Below are 7,978 nucleotides of genomic sequence, written 5' to 3'. Positions count from 1 at the left end.
CTCTTCGTGCAGTGACTGCCTGTAAATTTGCTAGAGCCTAATATAATATGGCCTTGTGCTTTCCGCTAACTCACCTTCATTTCATTTTCATTAAATTTGCTTGGTAGTCAGATTTTGGTGTGTGGATATTTTAAAACAATCTAACCGACATTGGGTAAAAATTAAAAATAATTTAAAAAAATCACGACAGCATCAATTGTATCAATTTTTATAGATAAGATAAAGAAGAGCAGTTTCCCTTAGTTTTCTGTGCCTCTTTACTTTCTTACCCTCTCCCCTTGTGTGAGAAACTCTCAAAGTCAAAGATTTCTAGTTAGGCAAAGCTGGCAGCGATAGCAGCAGTGCTTATTCATTACTGCAATACTGCGCGCACATCCCCTGTTGGCCAGGGAGAAATTGCACACCAGTCAGTGAAATCAATTCTCTTCTATGCCCTAAACCCAATGCAGGTAATGCTCTCATGGCTCTCATGGGTTGAGCATCTCAGGCTCACAGACTCCTCAAGACTGTTGCTGGGCTGCTCCTGATGTGTGCCAGTGCTTATAAACCGTGTGGGAAATCCCTGAGATAGACAGCTCCTTCCTGGGCATCAGCTGAGGGCCAGAGAGGGGATAGCACCGGCTGTCTGGTGAATTCACTCACAGCTACAAGAGCAGCACAGGGCCTTCAGGAAAGCCATGCCCATGGTGTGACCGTGCTGCTACGTCACCTCCAAGATCCACGATAGGTCTAATGTTTGTGTGCCACCTTCTGCACACTGATACCATAGACGAGCTATCCAGTCCGGCTATGTCCAGTGATGCTTTCCAGTGAGGATGTTTACTCCTGTATTTTTGCACTAATGCAAACACCAACACACAAGAAGCTAGAAATCTTGGTAGAGCTGCAGTCCTGAGCTCCTGTTTGGGACACAGTTGAATGGCTTCCACAACTGCACTGTAGCACAAAGGGGACACAGAGACTTTAGGATGGATGTGCAAGGAGATAAAGAAGGGTGAATGCCCTCTGTGAGAGTGCACTGAGCTCTGCCTGGGGATGGCAGAGCAGCCAGGTCAGAGCTAATGGAAATGGCCAACAGAGGAGACCAACAGTGTCTGTACCTGTCTTCCCTGATCAGGGAGAGCAAGTGGAAGGTGCCCTCTGCAGACAGATGGGAGTCTCATGTTGTCTGGCCATTGTCCCCTTTGGGAGCCTTTTTCACTCCAGTATGTGCTGCAGGGACAGCACAGCAGGGCATGTGCCATCCAGCAGATCCATGGAGAGCACAGATGGCAGCTTCTTGACCAAGCCATGGAGGAACCAAAGAGGAGAGGTGCTCTGCTGGATCTCATACTCTCCAGCATGGAAGGTCTGGTGGGAATTGTGAGGGTGAAAGGGGCATCAGGCCACGTGCAAAAGACAAATGGTTCTCTTTTTATTTATTTTTATTTATTTATTTATTTATTTATTTATTTATTTATTTTGAGGCTGTAAGCTTAAAAGATGAACATATATGTCAATAAAACTGAAACAAAGAATTGAAGACAAAGATAGAAATCAATGAAAATGTGTTAACCCTTTTCAACATGAGAAATTCTCATGAGTCTTGTTCCATTTTTAGTTGTAAATATGAGTCTTTGTAGGGATTTTGTGTCTTTTTTTTTTTTTTTTTTTTTTTTTTTTTCCTTTAATTCAGATTCTTTCAGGTACAGAGACACAGACAGCGATGCCAGTGCCATCATTGCCCTGTGACTAAATCCCGGCGCCCACCGCTGCTCTTCCCTGCTGCCTATTTGATCCCTCATCCTCCAGGTGTCTCCAGCTCTCCTAAATAAATGGTTGTGGTTAAAGGCATGTTTTCAGCAGGCCATTTAGACACATGCTCCTGCCACAGCCTGCCAGATTTCCCCATCCCTTTCTTATTGTTCAGTCAGATACCTCCCAATTATCTGTCTGATTTCTGACTTTAAGGGGGATGACTAAAATTTGCTCCATCTTGCCAAAGACTGATGGACTGTGTTGTCAACTCCTTCACTGTGATTCTATCTATCCCTTCCTATCTTTTCTTTTTCTCTTACTTTTTCTTTTTCTATGTCGTTTTCTTCTCCTTTTCCTTCTCCTTTTCCTTTTCCTTTTCCTTTTCCTTTTCCTTTTCCTTTTCCTTTTCCTTTTCCTTTTCCTTTTACTTTTCCTTTTCCTTTTCCTTTTCCTTATCCTTTTCCTTATCCTTTTCCTTTTCTTTTTCCTTTTTCTTTTCCTTTTCTTTTTCCTTTTCCCTTTCCGTATCCTTTTTTTTTCCTTTTTCTATTTCTATTTCTTTTTTTTTTCTCTTTCTCTCTTTCATTTTTTCATGCTTTAAAGAAAGCATGAATTCTGAAAGATGTTCATTAATGTCAGTAAAAGTGAAAAAAAGAGTTGAAGACAAAGATAGAAATCAAGAAGAAAGTGTTAACCCGTCTCAGTGTGTGAAATACTCACGAGTCCTGTTCAATTCTAAGTTGATACCTCCCAACTCCCTGGCTGATCTATCCAAGGGAGATTACTGAAATTTGCTCCATTCCTCCAAAGTCTGTTGACAAATCCTTCACCGTGATTCTATCTATCCCATCCTATCTGTTTCTAACTCATTTCTTGTGCAAATATTCCCTATGAAAAATAAACCTCAATAGAAGCTGCTTGGACATGGCATGCAGTTGATCACTGTGTTTTACTGTTCATTCAATTGCATCACCTTTCCTTCTGTTTGTTGGCCATAAATAAAGAGAATTCTTTCTTTTTCTGTGTGCAGCTGGTTCTCTGTGGAAAGCCAGTGGGAGTTGGTACAAAGGAGGTTTAACACTGAGCTGGTGACGGTAGAGGAGAAGAGTGATGTGAGGAAAAGTGATGCAAGTCCCATGGGGCCAGTGTGAGTAGGAGTGGGATGGGGAGGTTGAGGAGGAACTTTGTCTACACAGTAACAGTACAGAACTCATTGGGACATCCTGGATTGACATCAGTTGCAAAGTGCTTCTTTAACTTCTTATATAAACCCAAATATAAATAAATAGACAATAAATGCATTTTGGATTCTTGCTCTTTAAGCTCTCTCCATTTTGTTGAGTAAGTTCTGAAAACGTGAATAAGGTAACAGGAAGGCACAAGTCACTGGTGGCTCTTTAAGTTATAATGGGCCCCAGGGCACATTTGATGCTGAGTCCATCAACCTCCAGTGTAGAGAGAAGTTTGCACAGAGTGCTCATCAAGACAAAGTCATAAGTAACAGTGAAGTTTCTTGGAGTATTAATGGGCCCACTCAGGAACATTAACAAGAAAGCTTACCAAGGGACTTGTTAGAGCAGATAATTGGAAGCCAAGACTACAGGCAGGCAAACGAACTGGCATGGTGGCTGTGATGCTGAGAAACCCCTCCTTTGTTTTATGAAGCAGAAAGGCCAAGCCCTGATCCCCAGACCCTTGGCAGGGAGGACCTCATGCTGACTAAGGATCCTTACTGGAACAGTGAGTTGGAAGCCTGTATGATGTTTAATGAAAGACATGGGGACAGAAGATCCCAGGCTGTGCATGGGGTGCAAGGACAGTGTGAAGATCATCTCCCATATGTGCCCTGTGTCTCGTTGCAGGATGTGGGATGTGAGAAGGGCCTAGTGTGAACAAGCAGTCAATCCCAATGAAACTCTGAACTTCAGATCTCTCAGTTCCAGTGCCCTCCTGTGCACACTCTCCCATAGTTTAATGCATTTTATCTTCTGTGGTGCCCAGAAGTGCACCCAGTGCTCCAGGTGAGGCTGTAGCAATGCAGAGCAGACAGGGATGACCCTTTCCCTCACCCAGAAGGCAATAAAGTGCTTGATGCACTCCAAGGGACCGTTGGCCTTCCTGTCAACTGTCATGACCCTTAACGTACTTAGATGCAATTGAAATGAGAGCCAAGAGCATACTAATATGTCATCATTGAAAGAACGTAGGTGTGCCATAGCTTTGAAATGCCTTGAACTCCAGAGTATGCCAGAGATGGAGCAGAGCAGAAGATTTGCCTCTTCTGTGGTGATCTCATCCATTTCGTAAGCAGAATAACACTACATGCTACATCGGGACAGTGTCTCTGCTCTGCTCTGCTCTACTCTGCTCTGCTCTGCTTGCAGGGGATTGGAGTGGGGGGTTGCTCTTATGTCAGTGCAGATTAACTCACTTTCTCTTTAATCCTTTTTCCTCTATAAAAGATTCCACTATTTGTACTCAAAGACACACTTCCACGTTCCCTCAACTACACTTCCATATGCCATTAACAGTTACGCTTTCTTATACCATCAAAACAGTCTGTCAAACAATACAGTGCTTCAGTTCCCACAAACACCCTTAATACCATATATCTTTCCATTAAGAGTTTGTATTCTTCAGTGATAAACACCTTGCCACAGAACCAGCACTGATTGCCCCCCCTCACTCTCACACTTCCTCACAGGTAGAACATAGTATTACATAAATAGGTTGACACTCATTAAATAGGATAATAAAAAAGGCTTTTGAAATTATGTTAAGAATAAAATGAAGACTAGTGAGACTGTGGGTCCCTACTAAGTGAGGGGGGTGTTCTGGTAATGGGGGATGTTGAAACGGTGGAGATATTGAAGGCCTACTTTGCTTCTGTCTTCAGTGTAAAAGCTCTCCCTCAGGAATCCCAGACCCTGGAGCTTAGTGAGAGCATCTGGGGAATGGAGGACTTGCCTTTAGTCAAGGTAGAGTTGGTCCATGAGCGCCTAGGCCACAACAATTTTCAGAAATCCATGGGACCTGATGGGGTGCATCCATGCATGCTGAGGGAGCTGGCAGAGTTGACTGCAGAACCACTCTCTATCATCTTTGAGAGGTCTTGGAGAGTGGGGGAGGTGCCTGAAGACTGGGGGATAGCCAGTGTCAATCCTGTCTTCAAAAAAGTGCATGAAGGAAGATCCGGGTAATTACAGGCCAGGGAGCCTCAGCTCTGTCCCTGGAAAGGAGATGGAACAGCTTGTGCTGAATGCCATCTTCAGACAGTTGGAAGAAAAGGAAGTTATCAGGAGTTGTCAGCATGGGTTTACCAAGTGGAGGTCACTTCTATAACACTGTCACTGGCTGGGTGGATGGGGGGAGAGCGGTAGATTTTGTCTACCTTGATTTCAGGAAGTCATTTGATACTGTCTCCCACAATATCCTTATAACAAAGATAAGGAAATGTGGGAAAGATGAGTGAACAGTGAGGTGGGTTGAGAACTGTCTGACTGACAGAGCACAGAGGGTTGTCGATGTCAAAGCAGAGTCCAGTTGGAGACCTGTAAGTAGCTGTGTTCCCCAGGGGTTGGTGCTGAGTCTGGTCTTGTTCAGCTTCTTCATCAGTGACCTTGACAAGGGGATAGTGGCCACCCTCAGCAAGTTTGCTGATTATACAAAGTTGGTAGGATTGGCTGACACGCCTGAAGGCTGTGCTGCCATTCAGCGAGACCACACACCAGGATTGTACACACCAGGACAGTTTGGGGAATGAGCTGCTGGAGAGGAGCTCTGCTGAGAGGGACCTGGGCGTCCTGGTGGACGACAGATCGACCATGAGCCAGCAGTGTGCCCTTGTAGCCAAAAAAGCCAATGGCATACTGGGGTGCATTAAAAAGAGTGTGTCCAGCAGGTCGAAGGAGGTGATCCTCCCCCTCTACTCTGCCCTGGTGAGGCCTCATCTGGAATATTGTGTCCAGTTCTGGGCTCCCCAGTACAAAAAAGACAGGGATCTCTTGGAAAGAGTCCAGCGGAGGGCCACAAAGATGGTGAAGGGCCTGGAGCATCTCCCCTATGAGGAGAGACTTAGGGAACTGGGTCTGTTTAGCCTTGAGAAAAGAAGGCTGAGAGGGGACAGGATCCAGGTTTATAAATACCTGAGGTGTGGGGGTCATAGTGGTGAGGCGAGACTCTTTTCAGCAGTGTGTGGAGACGGGACAAGGGGAAACAGACAGAAACTGGACCATAGTAAGTTCTGCACTAATGTGTGCAATAACTTCTTTATGGTGAGAGTGACAGAGCACTGGAACAGGCTGCCCAGGGTGTTTGTGGAATCTCCTTCTCTGGAGATATTCAAGACCTGCCTGGATGCCGAGCTGTGCGACGTGGTGTAGGGAACCTGCTTTGGCAGGGGGGTTGGACTCAATGGTCTCTGGAGGTCCCTTCCAACCCCTACAATTCTGTGATTCTGTGAATATCAATGGGGTGGTTTGGATGGGGAAAGACTACCCCTTTGAATGACCTTTTGTCAGGGCATGTCCTGGGATTCCTAGGATCCTCAAAATGCAGCACTGCTTCTGTCACTGAAAAATGGGGCCCTGTGTGGGACGGAGGGAGGGTCCATGAGTCCCTGGCCCACCTGACAGAGTATTTCCATGGTCTTAGCAAAGACATACTTACAACTTGAGAATGACAGTTAGCTGCGTTCATGGTGGCATGGCCACTGCTGATGGCCTTGAACTGTCTGAACATAACTGAAGAGGCTCAGGCTGATGCAAATCAGCTATTGAATGACAGTGTTGAAAAACTGGAAAGACAGGTGGCAGTTTTGATGGGAAAAAAACCTAATTCAATCATTCTCCTATGGAAGATCAGTAACAACTCTCTGGAAGACCATGGGGACCCTGTACAGGGAATCTGTATAAAATGGACTCTGTAAATGAAGGCACTAAAAGATCAGATTTTGAGGTTCCATTTGGACTAGATCTATTTGAGATCTGACTGATTGTAACCCAAAAATGAAAAAAAAATGCAGGATAGGCTGGTGGGAGTGCCCTGACCAGTGTCCAACCCCCCAAACCCTGCTGCCCATTATACAGCAGCTGAACTGATGGATATAGTACAGTGATTTAGACAGAAACCAAGAGAGCATGCCAGCATAGCTGCTCTGGTTATGGGACATGGAGGCAGAAAGCGCTGTGGTGAACGGACTAGAAATTTCAAAACTGACATCCATTACTACTCACCCTGCCCTCAGGCAAAGACTGTATGCTCTGTCCAACATAATGAGGATAGCCATTTGATCAGTGAATGATTTATGGCTGTGTGTCATATAACATGGCCGAATAAGAATGACATACCATTAAATATCAGCCTGTGGTCCTCTATGGAGGACTAACAAAATTATATTAGAGAATTAGGCATGAAAGAGGCAATCTATGAAGATGATTTAAGAGCCCAGTCAATAAATTTTTTATCAGGAACGAGGGATCTCATCCTACAGCCATCACCTTTACATCAGGATGGGTCTATGTTATCCATACTGAACCCCCCAGTGGCCCTCAGGTGCTGTAATACAACAGGCTGCCCAATTGATGGGGAGACAAGAGTGCCTATGGCCAGATGCAGGCTCTGAATGGTGGTGGAAAGGTCAGAGAACCATCTGCTGCCATGACTTAGGCGTCCAGCCCCTAAGGTAATCCAGTCTGGACCCATTAGTGTCTTGAGACAACAAATGTTTAAAGACCAGATTAGAGCAGGAGTTCAGTTTAAAAAGATCGATGGACAGCATAATCAGGAAAAAATATCTGTTAAACAGGCCCAAGCACTGAGTATTTTCAGTCCAACCTTTTCAGCCAAACTAGATGTGAATGTAACTCAAGAAGGGTCTGGATGGGGGCTCTGGCAGAGCCAGAGTTCTTTGTGAACCCCTATGAGGTTTTGGTCACAGGTTTGGCATGGAGCAGAATAAAGATACATCACAGTTGAAAAGCATTTATTGGCTACCTATTCTACACTACAGGTGGTAGAACCAGTAGCTCAGATTTCAGAGGTTATCGTTAAACAACTAGGCCAGTCCAGGGGTGGGTAAAAGATCTAACACACATCTCTATGATGGGGGTGGCCCAATCACAAGCAGTGGTGCGCTCAGTTGTTCTGCTTGCCTGCTCCTCGAGGAGTTAGGAGAAATCTATGCCTGCTGCGTGTTCGAGTGCGTGTGCAATGCCATGTGGAGGGCTTATCACAATAAAGA

Source organism: Coturnix japonica, chromosome 32, assembly GCF_054131305.1.
Source record: "Coturnix japonica strain WE chromosome 32, WE-NBRP24, whole genome shotgun sequence".
Classification (NCBI taxonomy): Eukaryota; Metazoa; Chordata; class Aves; order Galliformes; family Phasianidae; genus Coturnix; species Coturnix japonica.
The sequence above is the reverse complement of the archived record's forward strand: the minus strand, read 5'-3'. Positions refer to the sequence as shown.